This window comes from Aquarana catesbeiana, linkage group LG04, assembly GCF_042186555.1.
Source record: "Aquarana catesbeiana isolate 2022-GZ linkage group LG04, ASM4218655v1, whole genome shotgun sequence".
NCBI lineage: Eukaryota > Metazoa > Chordata > Amphibia > Anura > Ranidae > Aquarana > Aquarana catesbeiana.
Window position 1 is genome coordinate 451,879,179 of NC_133327.1, and position 18,039 is coordinate 451,897,217.

Consider the following 18,039-nt stretch of genomic DNA (forward strand, 5'->3'; position numbering starts at 1 on the left):
CCCAACAAGGACCAGCAACGTACTGGTATGTTGCTGGACTTTGAGTGGTTATACCAGAATGATGCCTGCAGGTTTAGGTATCATCTTGGTATCATTCTTTTCAGCCAGCGGTCGGCTTTCATGTAAAAGCAATCCTAGTGGCTAATTATTTTAATCTAATTAATATATTTACATTCCCTGAGATAACAATAAAAATGATTTAAAAAAAATAAAAATGAAAGGAACAGTTTAAAAATAAGATAAAAAATCAAAAAATTAATTAAAAAAAAAAAAAAAAAAAAAAAAAGCACCCCTGTCCCCCCCTGCTCTCGCGCAAAGGCGAACGCAAGCGTTGGTCTGGCGTCAAATGTAAACAGCAATTGCACCATGCATGTGAGGTATCACCGCGAAGGTCAGATCGAGGGCAGTAATTTTAGCAGTAGACCTCCTCTGTAAATCTAAAGTGGTAACCTGTAAAGGCTTTTAAAGGCTTTTAAAAATGTATTTAGTTTGTCGCCACTGCACGTTTGTGCGCAATTTTAAAACATGTCATGTTTGGTATCCATGTACTCGGCCTAAGATCATCTTTTTTATTTCATCAAACATTTGGGCAATATAGTGTGTTTTAGTGCATTAGAATTTAAAAAAGTGTGTTTTTTCCCCAAAAAATGCGTTTGAAAAATCGCTGCGCAAATACTGTGTGAAAAAAAAAAATGAAACACCCACCATTTTAATCTGTAGGGCATTTGCTTTAAAAAAATATATAATGTTTGGGGGTTCAAAGTAATTTTCTTGCAAAAAAAAATAATTTTTTCATGTAAACAAAAAGTGTCAGAAAGGGCTTTGTCTTCCAGTGGTTAGAAGAGTGGGTGATGTGTGACATAAGCTTCTAAATGTTGTGCATAAAATGCCAGGACAGTTCAAAACCCCCCCAAATGACCCCATTTTGGAAAGTAGACACCCCAAGCTATTTGCTGAGAGGCATGTTGAGTCCATGGAATATTTTATATTGTGACACAAGTTGCGGGAAAAAGACAAATTATTATTATTTTTTTTTTTTTTTTGCACAAAGTTGTCACTAAATGATATATTGCTCAAACATGCCATGGGAATATGTGAAATTACACCCCAAAATACATTCTGTTGCCTCTCCTGAGTACGAGGATACCACATGTGTGAGACTTTTTGGGAGCCTAGCCGCGTACAGCACCCCGAAAACCAAGCACCGCCTTCAGGCTTTCTAAGGGCGTAAATTTTTGATTTCACTCTTCACTGCCTATCACAGTTTCGGAGGCCATGTAATGCCCAGATGGCACAAACCCCCCCCAAATGACCCCATTTTGGAAAATAGACACCCAAAGCTATTTGCTGAGAGGTATAGTGAGTATTTTGCAGACCTCACTTTTTGTCACAAACTTTTGAAAATTGAAAAAAGAAAAAAAAAATACGTTTTTCTTGTCTTTCTTCATTTTCAAAAACAAATGAGAGCTGCAAAATACTCACCATGCCTCTCAGCAAATAGCTTGGGGTGTCTACTTTCCAAAATGGGGTCATTTTGGGGCGGTTTTGTGCTATCTTGGCATTTTATGGCCTTCAAAACTGTGATGGGTAGTAAGGAGTGAAATCAAAAATTAACGCTCTTAGAAATCCTGAAGGCGGTGATTGGATTTCGGGGCCCCGTATGAAGCTAGGCTCCCAAAAAGTGCCACTCATGTGGTATCCCCGTACTCAGGAGAAGCAGCAGAATGTATTTTGGGGTGTAATTCCACATATGCCCATGGCATGTTTGAGCAATATATCATTTAGTGACAACTTTGTGCAAAAAAAAAAAAAAAAAAATTGTCACTTTCCCGCAACTTGTGTCAAAATATAAAATATTCCATGTACTCATCATGCCTCTCAGCAAATAGCTTGGGGTGTCTTCTTTCCAAAATGGGGTCATTTGGGGGGGTTTTGTGCCATCTGGGCATTTTATGGCCTTCAAAAATGTGATAGGTAGTGATGAGTGAAATCACAACTTTACGCCCTTAGAAATCCTGAAGGCGGTGCTGGGTTTTCGGGGCCCCGTACGCGGCTAGGCTCCCAAAAAGTCCCACACATGTGGTATCCCCATACTCAGGAGAATCAGCAGAATGTATTTTGGGGTGCAATTCCACATAAGCCCATAGCCTGTGTGAGCAATATATCATTTAGTGACAACTTTGTGCAAAAAAAAAAAAAAATTGTCACTTTCCCGCAACTTGTGTCAAAAAATAAAATATTCCATGGACTCAACATGCCTCTCAGCAAATAGCTTGGGGTGTCTACTTTCCAAAATGGGGTCATTTGGGGGGGGGTTGTGCCATCTTGGCATTTTATGGCCTTCAAAACTGTGATAGGTAGTGAGGAGTAAAATCAAAAATTTATGCCCTTAGAAATCCTGAAGGCGGTGCTTGGTTTTTGGGGCCCCGTACGCGGCTAGGCTCCCAAAAAGTCCCACACATGTGGTATCCCCGTACTCAGGAGAAGCAGCAGAATGTATTTTGGGGTGTAATTCCACATATGCCCATGGCATGTTTGAGCAGTATATCATTTAGTGACAACTTTGTGCAAAAAAAAAAAAAAAAAAAATTGTCACTTTCCTGCAACTTGTGTCCAAATATAAAATATTCCATGGACTCAACATGCCTCTCAGCAAATAGCTTGGGGTGTCTACTTTCCAAAATGGGGTCATTTGGGGGGGGTTTGTGCCATCTTGGCATTTTATGGCCTTCAAAACTGTGATAGGTAGTGGGGAGTAAAATCAAAAATGTATGCCCTTTGAAATCCTGAAGGCGGTGCTTGGTTTTCGGGGCCCCGTACGCGGCTAGGCTCCCAAAAAGTCCCACACATGTGGTATCCCCGTACTCAGGAGAAGCAGCAGAATGTATTTTGGGGTGTAATTCCACATATGCCCATGGCATGTTTGAGCAATATATCATTTAGTGACAACTTTGTGAAAAAAAAAAAAAAAAAAAAAAAAATTGTCACTTTCCCGCAACTTGTGTCCAAATATAAAATATTCCATGGACTTAACATGCCTCTCAGCAAATAGCTTGGGGTGTCTACTTTCCAAAATGGGGTCATTTGGGGGGGGTTTGTGCCATCCTGGCATTTTATGGCCTTCAAAACTGTGATAGGTAGTGAGGAGTAAAATCAAAAATGTATGCCCTTTGAAATCCTGAAGGCGGTGCTTGGTTTTCGGGACCCCGTACGCGGCTGGGCTCCCAAAAAGTCCCACACATTTGGTATCCCCGTACTCAGGAGAAGCAGCTGAATGTATTTTGGGGTGCAATTCCACATATGCCCATGGCCTGTGTGAGCAATATATCATTTAGTGACAACTTTTTGTAATTTTTTTTTTTTTTTTTTTTTTTTGTCATTATTCAATCACTTGGGACAAAAAAAAAAAATATTCAATGGGTTCAACATGCCTCTCAGCAATTTCCTTGGGGTGTCTACTTTCCAAAATGGGGTCATTTGGGGGGGTTTTGTACTGCCCTGCCATTTTAGCACCTCATGAAATGACATAGACAGTCATAAACTAAAAGCTGTGTAAATTCCAGAAAATGTACCCTAGTTTGTAGGCGCTATAACTTTTGCGCAAACCAATAAATATACGCTTATTGACATTTTTTTTACCAAAGACATGTGGCCGAATACATTTTGGCCTAAATGTATGACTAAAATTGATTTTAATGGATTTTTTTTATAACAAAAAGTAGAAAATATCATTTTTTTTCAAAATTTTCGGTCTTTTTCCGTTTATAGCGCAAAAAATAAAAGCGGCAGAGGTGATCAAATACCATCAAAATAAAGCTCTATTTGTGGGAAGAAAAGGACGCAAATTTCGTTTGGGTACAGCATTGCATGACCGCGCAATTAGCAGTTAAAGCGACGCAGTGCCAAATTGTAAAAAGTGCTCTGGTCAGGAAGGGGGTAAATCCTTCCGGGGCTGAAGTGGTTAAAACAGTTTGCGTGCAGAAGCAAACACTCATACGTGAGTAGCGCCTGCATATGAAAATGGTGTTCAAACCACAGATGTGAGGTATCGCCGCGATTGGTAGAGCGAGAGCAATAATTTTAGCCTGAGACCTCCTCTGTAACTCAAAATATGCAACCTGTAGAATTTTTTAAACGTCGCCTATGGAGATTTTTAAGGGTAAACGTTTGTCGCGATTCCACGATCGGGCGCAATTTTGAAGTGTGACTTGTTGGGTATCAATTTACTCAGCTTAACATTATCTTTCACGATATTAAAAATATTGGGCTAACTTTAATGTTGTCTTATTTTTTAATTCAAAAAAGTGTATTTTTTCCAAAAAAAGTGCGCTTGTAAGACCGCAGGGCAAGTATGGTGTGACAGAAAGTATTGCAACCACCATTTTATTCTCTAGGGTGTTAGAAAAAAATATATATATAATGTTTGGGGGTTCTAAGTAATTTTCTAGCCAAAAAAACTATTTTTAACTTGTAAACAACAAATCTCAGTAAGAGGCTCAGTCCTTAAGCGGTTAAACTTATTGCCCATGGAAATATACTTTGCAGTGTGTTCACATACAGTCACATTGAAGTATTCCCTCCTAGTCTAAGTCTTGGAGAGCAGCCCTCATCCTTGGAAAATTTGCTCTCTTAAAATTAAGTGTTTTTATCTTTCTGGTATGTGTTTGTTGCTTAAAGCTAACATTAAATGAAATCATGTTATAGTCACTGCTACTCAGATGTTCTTTTGTATGAACATTAGTAATAAGCTCTGCATTGTTTAAGATTACCAGGTCCAACACAGCCTCAATAAACTAGACCATAAAGTTGTCTTGTAACAGGTTTATACATTTTTGCCCTTTAACCCCCCTGGTGGTATTCCCGAGTCTGGCTCGGGGTGGATTTTCAATACCAAAAGCGGTATCCCCGAGCCAGACTCAGGATTGCATCGCAGGATCCATGTAGAGGTTACTTACCTTGTCCTCTGGATCCTGCAATGTCTTCCCGCTGTGATCTGCGAGCCGCCGTGTCTTGCTTGATTCACAGTGCCGAGCTCCGTTCCCTGCGAGAGTTGCGACACACAGGGACGGAGTTCGGCGCCAAAGTCAAAAAGTAAAAAACACAGTATAGATACAGTATACTGTAATCTTACAGATTACAGTAATGTATTAAATAATTACACATCCCCTTTGTCCCTAGTGGTCTGCCCAGTGTCCTGCATGCAGTTTTATATTATAAAAACTGTTCTTTGTGCCTGGAAACTGGAGATGGTCCATAGCAACCAAAACTGTCCCTTTACATCAAAAGTGGCTTTAGACCAGCTAGAAAACAGCGACAATAAATTAGAATCACTTGCCGAATTGAGTGATAGTGATTTGTGGGGAAATCCGTCACCAAACACTAAAAGTAACGAAAGCGACAATTCTGCAACTGAGCAAATTTCAGTGTTTTTGATTTGATTACATTATTGAATAATTTTTATTATTATTATATTATTATTTGTTATAATTATTTATAGTTATTTTTTATATTATAATTTTTGATTTCGTTTTTCAAACGTTATCATACCCGGGATGTCTACTAGACTCTTGTTTGGACAGATTTAAGTGAATTATTCCTAAGAATTAGAGGTCTATAATATAAAACGCCAAATTTCTGTGCAAAATAATTGTACCGCTTTCAGCACCTAAAATCTGAAATAATCATACCGCCAGGGAGGTTAACTGTTCCAGCAGTGCCATTACTCTAGTCATTTTCCGGGTAGTCAAAATCAACCATTGTTATCACTGTTCCAGCCCTTTCTATCTGTGCATGGAGCTGAAAATCCACCTCCTCATTAATAATCGGTGGCCTATAACTAACTGCAATGATTAACTTTGAACTACGCACGTCTATATGCAGTTCCATCCATAATGCTTCAGCCTCATCACACTCTCCATCAACTAGGTCCCCCTCTACACATGCTTTGAGATCACTTGTCACATTGGAACAGACTCTACCACCTTTGCTTCCTATCCTCTCTCTGAAAGAGTTCAAAGCCAGGAATTTTAATAGTCCAGTCATGTGAAGAATGAAGCCAAGATTCAGCAATACCAATTAAATCATACTTCTGTTCATGCACCAAAGTTTCCAACTCACCAACAAACACTTGCATTATTACATTTTGCTCTTGTGTTTTGCCTATCTTTTTTTGTAGTATAATTTCCAATGGTTGTTTGTAACACAGGAACCTTCTTGTCACCTGCCATAACCCTCCCCCCATCTATCCCCATTTCAACCTCCATTAATGTCTGACCCCTAACCTGTCTGCCCAAATGAATTCTAGTTCACCCTCCTCCCTCCATTCTTGTTTAAATACTCCCCCAGATTTCTCATAAACCTCTCCCCAGCATAGCAGACCCCCTTCCATTGTGCAAGTCATCTTTAGCATATAGGTTGTACAATGAAAAGTCAGCCCAGTGCTCTAAAAACCCAAACCCTTCTTACACCAGGTCTTTAGCAATGCATTCAGTTCTCTAATCTCCCCCTGTCTTTCCTGTGTTGCGCATGTCACATGTAATATTTCAGAGAATATCACCTTGGAGGTCCTTCCCTTGAACTTGCAGCCTTTAAATATATTCTTAAGGAACCTCTACCTTCCATGTATTCTGTCATTGGTTCCAACATGGACCAAGACAGCCGGGTCATGCCCAGCCCCTCCCAGAAATTTATCGACCCGGCCACCACATGACGAACCCTGGCACCAGGGAGACAGCAAACCATTAGGTTGAGGCAATCCTGGTGACAAATTATTCTATCAGTCCTTCTGATTATCGAATCCCCTATTACCACCAACTGTCTAGGCCTGTCCTGCACTACCCTCACCACCACTACTAGGTGGGCTGCTCTCCCGGCTGTTAGGGGTAGCAGTGACATCCAGGGCTTCCACCTCTGTGTTTGCCATCTCCACACTTTCACTCAACTTGGCAAATTTGTTTTGGTGCACAGACACAAGACTGGCCTTCCTTTTCTGTGAGCCCCTACAACTCCCTCTAACTACATTAACCCATCTTCCTACCTTAAATCCTGACTTGCCCCTCCACCCTCCACATCAACTCTACTAACCACCTGCCAAGTTAGGTTGTCCTTTCTGTTCAGTGTTGCAACTTGCTCCTTCAGATCTCTAATGTGAACTTCCAGAAAGAAAACTTGCTTTCATCGGTCACAGTGGTATCCATCCTGGAGCTGTTGCACTATTTTTGCATACAAGTGGCACACTGTGCACTGAGCAAAACCTTCAACCTTGCTAGCACTCATTTCCCAGTTACAATATAATTGCTTATAGGAAGTTTAAGATGTTACTTATAGGTTAGTAGACTCCTGTCTTAACTCCTGTTTTCAACTCCTGGTTATTAACTCTCCACTTTAGTTCGAAATTCCACTTTTGTTCACAAATTCCCCATGCAAGCCAGCATCAACAGTGAGCCAGCTCAAATGTGAGGTTTATATACGCCTGTGAACAATTAACCACTCCCCTTATCTAGCAGAGTGAGAAAGGAAAAAAAGTACCCCTGTACTTCCGGGTAGGGGCACGAATGGGTGCTGCTGGTGGCTCGCTTCCGGTGTGATTACACACAGTGGGAGCCAATCAGTGGGTACCTTGGACTCAATGTTGACTGGCACCAGATGATCATCAGCCAGAGAGACAGAACTGCAATCTGCCTATGTAAACAAGGCAGATTGCCATCCTGACAGGAGGGAAAGCATTGATCCTGTGTATCTACAAAGCAGGGACTAGGATCCATGTCTTCCACTAGTAAAAGCACTTCCCACAGTTTAGTAAAACACTAGCTAGACACACAGTTAACCCTTTGATTGCCCCTGATGTTACCCCTTCCCAGCCAGTGTCATTATTACAGTGACAGTGAATATTTTTAGCACTGATCACTGGTTCTCAAAAAGTGTCAAAAGTGTCAGTTTGTCCTCAGAATGTCCACTGCAATATCGCAGTCCCACTATAAGTGGCTGATCGCCTCCATTACTAGTAAATAAATAAATAAATAAAAATATTCCATAGTTTGTAGATGCTATATCTTTTACACAAATCAATCAATATACGCTTACTGGGATTTTTTTTTTACCAAAAATCTGTAGCAGAATACATATTGGCCTAAATTGATGCCGAAATTAGATTTCTTTTTTCTATTTTTTTATTGGATATGTTTTATAGCAGAAAGTAAATAATGTTGGGTCTTTTTTGTTTGTTTGTTTTTTTTTTTTTTTTTTTTCAAAATTGTCCAAAAGAAAGCTCTATTTGTGCAAAAAAAAAAGGACATAAATTTTATTTTGGTACAGTGTCGCATGACCACGTAATTGTCAGTTAAAGTAACGCAGTGCCTTATCTGAAAAATGGCCTGGTCATGAAGGGGGGTAAATCTTCCAGAGGTCAAGTGGTTGATAAAACTTTGAAAAAAAAAACTGGAAGCTGGTTGATTTTTATGCAGAACTGCACCAGATTTTGCACTCTCTAGTTTTAGTAAATCAACCCCACAGAGTGAATTATGTCTAAATTCACAGCCAATACCTTCAAGCATCATTCAAATGACACACCCTGCTCATTTTCCTCCAGAAGCTGATTTCTCTATCAGCATGGAGACAGGACTCCCATTGAAATCATGATGGTACATGCAGAGAATAATGTCATAGCTCTTACTACAAAAAACTCCTAAATATCAAAATTACTGTGCCACAATAACAGTCTCACATACATAAACCTGAGGATGAAGGATCATTTAAAAAAATTTAACTCCAGTCAATACCTTATGCTTTTCTGCACACAGAAATGTAAAGCTTTGTCTGAGAATACATTAAGGGAGACCTTCATAAACCAGCAACTGTTAAGAGAATGAACATTTGTCAGGAATATATAGCAACATAGTCTATGCAGTATAGACGTCAGGAGTATGTAACATAAAACATAGTGTATAGAGTGTAGCAATCAGGATGAGAGGTAGGAGAAGAGAGATGAGGGTGGGAGAATAAAGCTGGCCATTGAGGCATAGAATTTTGAAAGAAAACTTTTAGGAAAAGTCTTAGGAAATTTCATACGAAAAGTTTTAGAAAAATTGCATGTCATTCGAAAGATTTTGATTGCTTTTAACACTGTATTCTGGAATGAATGAACTTTACCGAACAAAAACTACATACACTGTTAGAAATTTTCTTGTCACTAGAAAATGAGTATCGATTTGACCTATTAATCATTAGAAGAACTAACAAACTTTCTTAGAACATTCTTTTTCTAAAATGTTTTATTCAAAATTCTACCCATCTTTAGAGAAGAAGAAAGTGAAATAGAAGGAAGAGGAGAGAGGGAATGATAGAGCAAGAGACAGAGTGGGAGTGGAAGCAAGAGAGCACAAGAAATAAGGAGTGATCAACTCTAACTGACTCTTTCATAGAGATGGTAAACTTATTGGGGACTGGAGTAGTAGAAGATGCTTTAGGCCTCGTAAGGATAACCCACTTCTATGGATGAGGGACATAGTGAAATAGAAGGAAGAGGAGAGAGGGAGTGATAGAGCAAGAGGCAGAGTGGGAGTGGGAGCAAGAGAACGGACTCTTTCATAGAGATGGTAAACTTCTTGGGGACTGGAGAAGTAGAAGATGCTTCAGGCCTGATCAAGATAACCCAGTTATATGGATAAAAATAAGCTTTTAAACTTTGATCCCTAAAATAACTGTGCCACCACAGGATCACTTTTAAAAGCCTGGGCTGTAGAAGATGAGCATCTATACTTACTTTCCAGAGACTTATGTCATGAAACATTACTGTGCGTGAATACTCTCCTTACGTTGCACTTTGTTTTTTATACCACTGGCTCAGATGTCAGGACATAGAAGCTGTCAGGTGGAACCACAGCATGCAGAGGACATACTAGGTATTTGACACCATGTGACCACCATGTAGTGATAGGGTTACTTTTAGAAGCAGAAGCTTGAAATGAACTGAGCCTGGGAGGGAAAGGCAGAGTGTCTCTTTAAGCTTTTTGGTATAGTGCAGTGTACCTTATGCCGCGTATACACGAGCGGACTTTACAGCAGACTTGGTCTGGTGGATCAGAGTCCGCTGGACAATCCGATCATGTGTAGGCTCCCGCGTACTTTTCTTTCCCAAAAGTCCGACGGACCTAGAAATGAAACATGTTTCAAATCTCTCCATCGTAACTCCGCCCGACTCAGTTCCTGACGGAAAGCCCGTTCGTCTGTAGGCTGGTCCGACGGACCAGATACGACGCAAGGGCAGGGTGCTGCATTTCGCGCTCGCTGCAATAGGAAAAAACATTTTTCCTATTGCGGTGAGCGTGGGGCATACCAGGCCCTTAGGTCTGGTATGGACTTTAAGGGTAACCCCCTACGCCGAAAAATCGGCGAGGGGTCTCCCCAAAATCCATACCAGACCCCGATCCGAGCACGCAGCCCGGCCAGTCAGGAAAGGGGGTAGGGATGAGCGAGCGCCCCCCTCCTGAACCATAACTGGCCGCATGCCCTCAACATGGGGGGTGGGTGCTTTGGGGAAGAGGACGGGGTACGGGGTACATGGTACCCCTACCCATTCACCTGAGGGAAAAAGTGTCAATAAAAAAAACACTACACAGGTTTTTAAAGTAATTTATTAGACAGTTCCGGGGGTCTTCTTCCGGCTTCGGGGGTCTTCTTCCGACTTCAGGGGTCTTCTTCCGACTTCGGGGGTCTCTCTGGTTCTTCTCCGCTGTCTCCGGCCTCTTCTCACGTTGTTTAACCTCTTCTCCGTGCTCTCCGGGTCTTCTGCCGGGCTCCTCCGCTATCTTCTGCTCTTTTGCTAGCGGTGGCCCGATCTTCTGCCTTCTGCCTTCTTGTCTTCCTCCCTCTTCTCTTCTTGCGATGTTGACATGACGCTCTCTCTGGCTGGAATGCTCTCTGAGCGCTCCGATGTGAAGAGGAGTGGGAGGAAGACAAGAAGGCAGAAGATCGGACCACCGCTAGCAAAAGAGCGGCAAAAGAGCAGAAGATAACGGAGGAGCCCGGCAGAAGACCCGGAGAGCGCGGAGAAGAGGTCAAACAATGGGAGAAGAGGCCGGAGACAGCGGAGAAAAACCGGAGAGACCCCCGAAGTCAGAAGAAGACCCCCGAAGTCGGAAGAAGACCCCCGAAGCCGGAAGAAGACCCCCAGAGCTGTCTAATAAATTACTTTAAAAACCTGTGTAGTGTGTTTTTTTATTGACACTTTTTCCCCAGGTGAATGGGTAGGGGTACCATGTACCCTGTACTCATTCACATAGGATGGGGGGCCGGGATCTGGGGACCCTCTTATTAAAGGGGGCTCCCGGATTCCGATAAGCCCCCCGCCCGCAGACCCCGACAACCAACGGCCAGGGTTGTCGGGAAGAGGCCTTGTCCTCATCAACATGGGGACAAGGTGCTTTGGGGTGGGGGGGCTGCAGGGCGCCCCTTTCCCCAAAGTACCCACCCCCCCATGTTGAGGGCATGCGGCCTGGTACGGTTCGGGGGGGGCGCTTGCTCGTCCTCACCCCCTTTCCTGACCGGCCGGGCTGCGTGCTCGGATCGGTGTCTGGTATGGATTTTGGGGGACCCCACACCGATTTTTCGGCACAGGGGGTTCCCCTTAAAATCCATACCAGACCTAAGGGCCTGGTATGCCCCGAGACGGGGCTCGCAAGGTGCCAATCTCGCCGATAAAAGCGGCGAGATTGACTTTCTTTTCTAGTCCCGTCGTACCCAAGTCACGTTCAAAATGAATGGACTTATCCATGTGTGGGCAAGTCCGTTCATTCTGAAAGTCCACTGTAACTTTGGCGAAAGTCCGTCGGGAAGACCGGTGGACCTAGTCTGCCGGAAAGTCCGGTCGTGTGTAGGCAAGTCCGTCCATTCAGAAAGTCCGGCGGTAGTCCGCCGGAACTCCGGCGGGAAGAAGGTCGGACCTAGTTTCCCAGAAAGTCCGGTCGTGTGTACGCGGCATTAGAGAGAGAGAGAGAGAGGCTAACCCTGGTGCTCTTGTTCCTGGGCTTAACCTCCCTGGTGGTATGATTATGGCAGATTTTTGATGCTGAAAGTGGTACAATTGTTTTGCATGGAAATTTGACATTTTATATTGTAGGCCTGTAATTCTTAAAGGCCCATACACACGATAGGACTTTTTGACAACAAACATGCAAATTAGCTGTTTTAAGGCAACATCCTACCCTGTGAACGCTCCATCGGACAAACTTTTACGGCTTTCATCAGACAAATGTTGGCTGTGCAAACAGACAAACTTTCCCGCAACAAAATTCCTATGGTGCAAAATCCTATCGTGTGTACACAAGTCCATAGGACTTTAGTCGAAAGTACAAACATGCATGCTCAGAACCAATGCAAAAGATCAGACAACAATACAGAAGTTGACCAAAGGGTGGCGGTAAAGAGCTGAAAAACCACGTGATTTGGTGAAAGTTGGCTGAAAAAGTCCTGCTGTGTGTATGCTTAGTTTACGGCCGACGCCCTTTGTACAAAAATCCATGGGAAAGTTTGTACAAAGTCCTATCGTGTGTATGGGCCTTTAGGAATAACTCACTTAAATCTGTCCAAACAAATGTCTAGTAGATGAATATGATAAAGTTTGAAACACAAAATCATAAATTATAAAATAATAATAAACTATAAATAATAACAAATAATAATCAAATAATTAGGGTTGTCCCGATACCACTATTTTAGGACCGAGTACAAGTACCCATACTTTCTTTCAAGTACTCGCCGATACCGATTACCGATACTTTTTTTTTAAATGTCACGTGACAGTGTTTTTTGTTTTTTTTTTTTGTTTTTTTTTTTAACAGTGCTTGCTTTTTTTTTTGGGGGGGGGGGTGAACAGTGTATGTGTGTGTTTTTTTTTTTTTTTTTATTTACAACTTTTATTTTTTACAATAATTTTTTTTTATTCTTTATTGGTTTTTTTTTTGTTTTTTTTTAATCAGCCCTTTTGGGGGGCTTTGGTGAGATATCAGGGGTCTTAACAGACCTCTGATATCTCCCCCTTGAGACAGAGAAAGAGACAGAGGATAGAGATTCCCCAGTCCCTTTCTCTGCAGCCTCAGCTGCACTGAGAATGAATGGAGAGAAGACAGCAGCTTCTCTCCATTCATAAACTGACACATCGTAATCACAGGAGATTACAATGTTTCAGTTATTGTGAATGGACAGAGTCAGCTGACTCTATCCATACACAAAGGTAGGAGGAGGGGGACTGAGGAACGGAGGGGGAGAACGGAGGGAGACAGATAAGGAGAGCAGAACGGAGGGAGACAGATAAGGAGAGCAGAACGGAGGGAGACAGATAAGGAGAGCAGAACGGAGGGAGACAGATAAGGAGAGCAGAACGGAGGGAGACAGATAAGGAGAGCAGAACGGAGGGAGACAGATAAGGAGAGCAGAACGGAGGGGGACAGCGGAGAGGCACAGAGGAAAGGAGGGGGCACGGAGGAGGATGCAGTGACAGTCAGCTGTGAGCGATCATCGCTGTATGTCACTAAAGCTGGTGAAAGCCGCTGGGGGAGAAGCTTGTAACTCCCCCACGCGCCGATCACAGCTGTCTTCCAGGTATCGGGGGAAGCATCGGGAGCATTTGACCGAGTACAAGTACTTGGGCAAATGCTCGGTATCGGTGCCGATACCGATACTAGTATCGGTATCGGGACAACACTACAAATAATAATACATTTTATTCAATACATTTTAGTCAATAATATAATCAAATAAAAAACACTGAAATTTGTCCAAATAAGGGTGCAATATTACTAGTCATATTTCTTCTGTAAACATCCCGGGTATGATAAATTTTGAAACATGGGACTGCACAAAGTCCGACAACACAATCAGGACAATGGAACCTGGTTTCCATCCAGATTTTCTTTCCACTGTCATCACACTTTGAGCAACAAACCACGCACATCCTTGTGGGTGCTGACTTTTTCTCAGTTGGTGGGATGTAGTCCATGAAGTGATGACCAGTCAGGCGTTCCGGGTTGACAATGCCAGCAGCACGACGTCCAGCTCTATTCACAGCCATTGGTGTTTGGTGGTTCAGAAAGATCAGTTAGGCAACTTTCCAAATACAGTCAGCATGAACCACAGGCTTGTCACTATTTTTTTTAACATAATGTAGGCATTCCACAAGCATTGCTCAAGAAGATGCCTGAAGATCTTCTTGTAAAACTTTTTTTGTTGTTTTCTCATTGCTGGATAGAATGTCATTGCTTGGTCGGCTCTTTTTGTCACATCATCACATTGCCATCATTTTGCCTTTCTGCCTGGCAACTATTTCTCCTGTCTTGAGCTTCTTATTGCCAAAGATTGGCGGCATGTCATGCCGGTTAGGCCTAACGTTTCTATAGTCATCTGTTTTGTTCTGAAAAAGGAACTCATAACGTTCAGGAGATGTGTAAAAGCTGTCTGTAGTTACACAATAGTCCTGATTTAGCAATGGCTCAATCAGTGAAAGAACTGAAGATGTTGCCTCTCCATAACTGCTGTAATTTGGGTTGAATTTGGTTCCTTTCCCAGTGTATAGGACAGAATTCCAAATGTGCTCAGTCTGAGGCTGTGGAACTCTGTGTAAGTGGAACTGGTATAAGTGGTGAGTTAAAAACCAGAGGGAGAGTGAACAAGTCTTGCTTTTTGTTTGCTGGGTTGTATTTTTGGGGCTTTTCCTTTTACTTTTTCAATCACCTTTTTCTGTCACTTTTTAAATAGTTTTTTTTTTTTTTTTTCTCTGGTTCCTTCAGGCTTTCAATTAAGGGGGGTGGTCAATTGCTCACAGGTGCCTATATAACTGTGTGTAGGACTCATTCTGAGCGTGCTCAGTCTGAGGCTGTGGAACTCTGTGTAAGTGGAACTGGTATAAGTGGTGAGTTAAAAACCAGAGTTTAAAACAGGAGGTTATAACAGGGGTCATAGTACCTGTGTAGTGTGAGTACCTCAGTGTTTTCTGAGTAGTGTGTGTGGATCGTTAGTACTTGTGTATTGTGAGTGCACGTAGGTCTGCGACTGTTCTGCGATTGCACATAGGTCTGTGAGTACCTGGGTATTGTCTTGAGTATTATTGCCAGGAAGCTAGCTGTTAGGTAATTTGGACAGGGTAAAATCCCCAAATCCTCACTAAATTTAATAGGTACGATGCCCGGCGGGTGTGGAGAGGCGACTCTTTGTACATCTTGCTGCATGTATGCGTTCCTTGATCATCCGATCGAGGACAAATACTGCTGTGCAAAATGTAAGCATATTGTTTCCCTAGAAGCCCAGGTTCTGAATCTGGGGAAGCAACTGTCAGCACTGAGAAGTCCCTCCATACTAAAGGAGAGCCAGGAACGTACACGGCAGGTGCCGGCTGGGGCCAGCACAGAGGCGGGTGGAGACAAAGAGGTGCAGGCACTAGCAAAGAGTAGATGGGTGACAGTCAGGAGGGGTAGAGGGGGTAGAGGGGGAAGTACCAGGGAGGCCGGTCCAGGACTGGAGCATCCCAATAAGTACGCTCCATTGAGTGACATTGGTGAAACCAGTCAGGGACCAGCACTGCTAGCTGCCAGGGGAAGAACTCCTCCAGTGAGAGTGGGGGGGAGCAAAGGGAAAGGAAAGACAGATTCTGGTGGTAGGGGACTCAATTCTTAGAAGGACAGAGAGGGCAATCTGTAACCAAGACCTGAAGCGCCGAACAGTATGTTGTCTACCGGGCGCTCGGGTTCGGCACATCACAGATCTTGTGGACAGATTACTGGGAGGGGCTGGGGAAGACCCGGCTGTCATGGTGCACGTTGGCACCAATGACAAAGTCAGAGGCAGATGGAGTGTCCTAAAGAATGATTTTAGGGACTTAGGAGCTAAATTGAGAAAAAGGACCTCCAAGGTAGTATTCTCAGGAATACTATCGGTACATCGAGCCACACCAGAAAGGCAGAGGGAGATTAGGGAAGTAAACAAGTGGCTGAAGAGCTGGTGTAGCAAGGAGGGGTTTGGGTTCCTGGAGGACTGGGCTGACTTCTCAGTCGGTAACCGGTACTATAGAAGGGACGGACTGCACCTAAATGAGGAGGGTGCAGATCTGCTGGGAATGAAGATGGCCAAAAAGTTAGAGGGGTTTTTAAACTAGGCGATGGGGGGGGAGGGTCCAGAGACAGAGATAGCCAGCGCGGAAAATATTCCAGAGGGTAGTATTGGGGGCATTAGTGGTAGGTTAACCAAAGCACAAAAACACAAGGTGAGTATAGTAGCAAGTCCTAGTTGCCATCTCGAAACACCCAATACGAGGACAATATGCGACCGGTCTAAACTATGTGGCATGTTCACCAATGCCAGGAGCATGGCAGACAAGATGGGTGAACTAGAGATACTGTTGTACAAGGAGGATTTGGATTTTGTGGGAATTTCAGAGACCTGGTTCAACAGCTCTCATGATTGGCTGGCAAACATTCAAGGGTATACCCTATACCGCAAGGATAGAGAGGGTAAATAAGGGGGAGGGGTATGCCTATATATCAAGAATAATATACAAGCGAATGTGAGAGATGACATCACTGAGGGAGCTAGAGAGGAGGTGGAATCCTTATGGGTAGAGCTCCAAAGGGATGAAGCTAAGGGGAAAATAATACTGGGAGTATGCTATAGGCCCCCTAACCTGAGGGAGGAAGTGGAGACGGATCTCCTATCACAAATTGGATTAGCAACAAGGATGGGAAGTGTTATCATAATGGGGGATTTTAATTGTCCAGACATAGACTGGGCGGAGGGAACCGCGCATTCATTTAAGGCTTGCCAGTTCCTTAATGTCTTGCAGGACAATTTTATGGGTCAGATGGTAGACGCACCAACTAGAAATAAAACATTACTGGATCTACTGATTACCAACAATACAGACCTGATCACGGATGTGGAAATACGGGGCAATTTAGGTAACAGTGATCACAGGTCAATTAGTTTCAGTATAAATCACACAAATAGGAAACATAAAGGGAACACAAAGACAATGAATTTCAAAAGAGCCATGTCACGGGCATGGCCAGAGCGGTGAATGAGAAATGAGAATGAGAATGAGCGGTGAATGAGAAATCCAGTCTGAACTGTATTAATCGGACTCAGTCATGTATATATTGTATGGGGACTCCTTACTGTATATTTGTGTCCCTGAAGAGGGAGGGGGGATTCCTCCAGCAGCCCCCTGCTGATAAGACTGATTCATTCTGCTGGGACACATCCTGTGAGGAGATGCTGGTGTTATCAACATGTGTTTATGTTAATTGAGAGAGCTGATCACATTAGCCACCAGCACTGGCTAATAGAAGAATGGTCTAGGCTGAGGAGGGGGGAGATTGTTGTTTGTATTGTTAATTGTATTAATGTGTGAAGCTCGGTGCCCACAAGACTGTCATCTGGTCTGGGTACATTTTGTAGTAAATTAGGTCATGTTAATTAGGTTAGCTTTGAGTCATCCCTGCTGTATAAAAAGGTCTGTGAGATCTCAAAATAAAGAGTAGTTCTGATGTACTCCAAGACTGGTGTTGTCTAGTTCTTGGGGTTCCTATGGCCAGATCCATTGGACTCGTGTTCCAGAACTTAGGAAGCGGTATATGACGGAAGCACTCAAGCGGAGTGTGGGGCGTTCCGTGACATTGGTGGCAAGCAGCGGGAAAGCTTCCTGAAGTCTGGGACATCCAAACTTCCATCTGGATCCAAGGTCCAGATAGCAGAAGAGGAGAGGTACAGATACCAGCTGCCATGGATGAGGAATTCAGAAGGAGGTTGCGAGAGATGCAGATACAGCACAGAGGACCAGTATCGGAGCAGGTCCTGCTGGGATGGTGTGATTCTATTCGCTGCAAACTCTGGAAGGAAGCGCTAGCCCGTGAGCAGCGACACCAGGGAAAAGTTCTCCCCTCCATCGAGGAAAGGTACTGGTCGCAGTACGGACTGCGGGTGCGGTTTTTGGGAGAAAAACCACACAAGAAGCAGACAGCTGAATTAAGCAGGCTGGTCTGGGCAGAGATGAAGCTG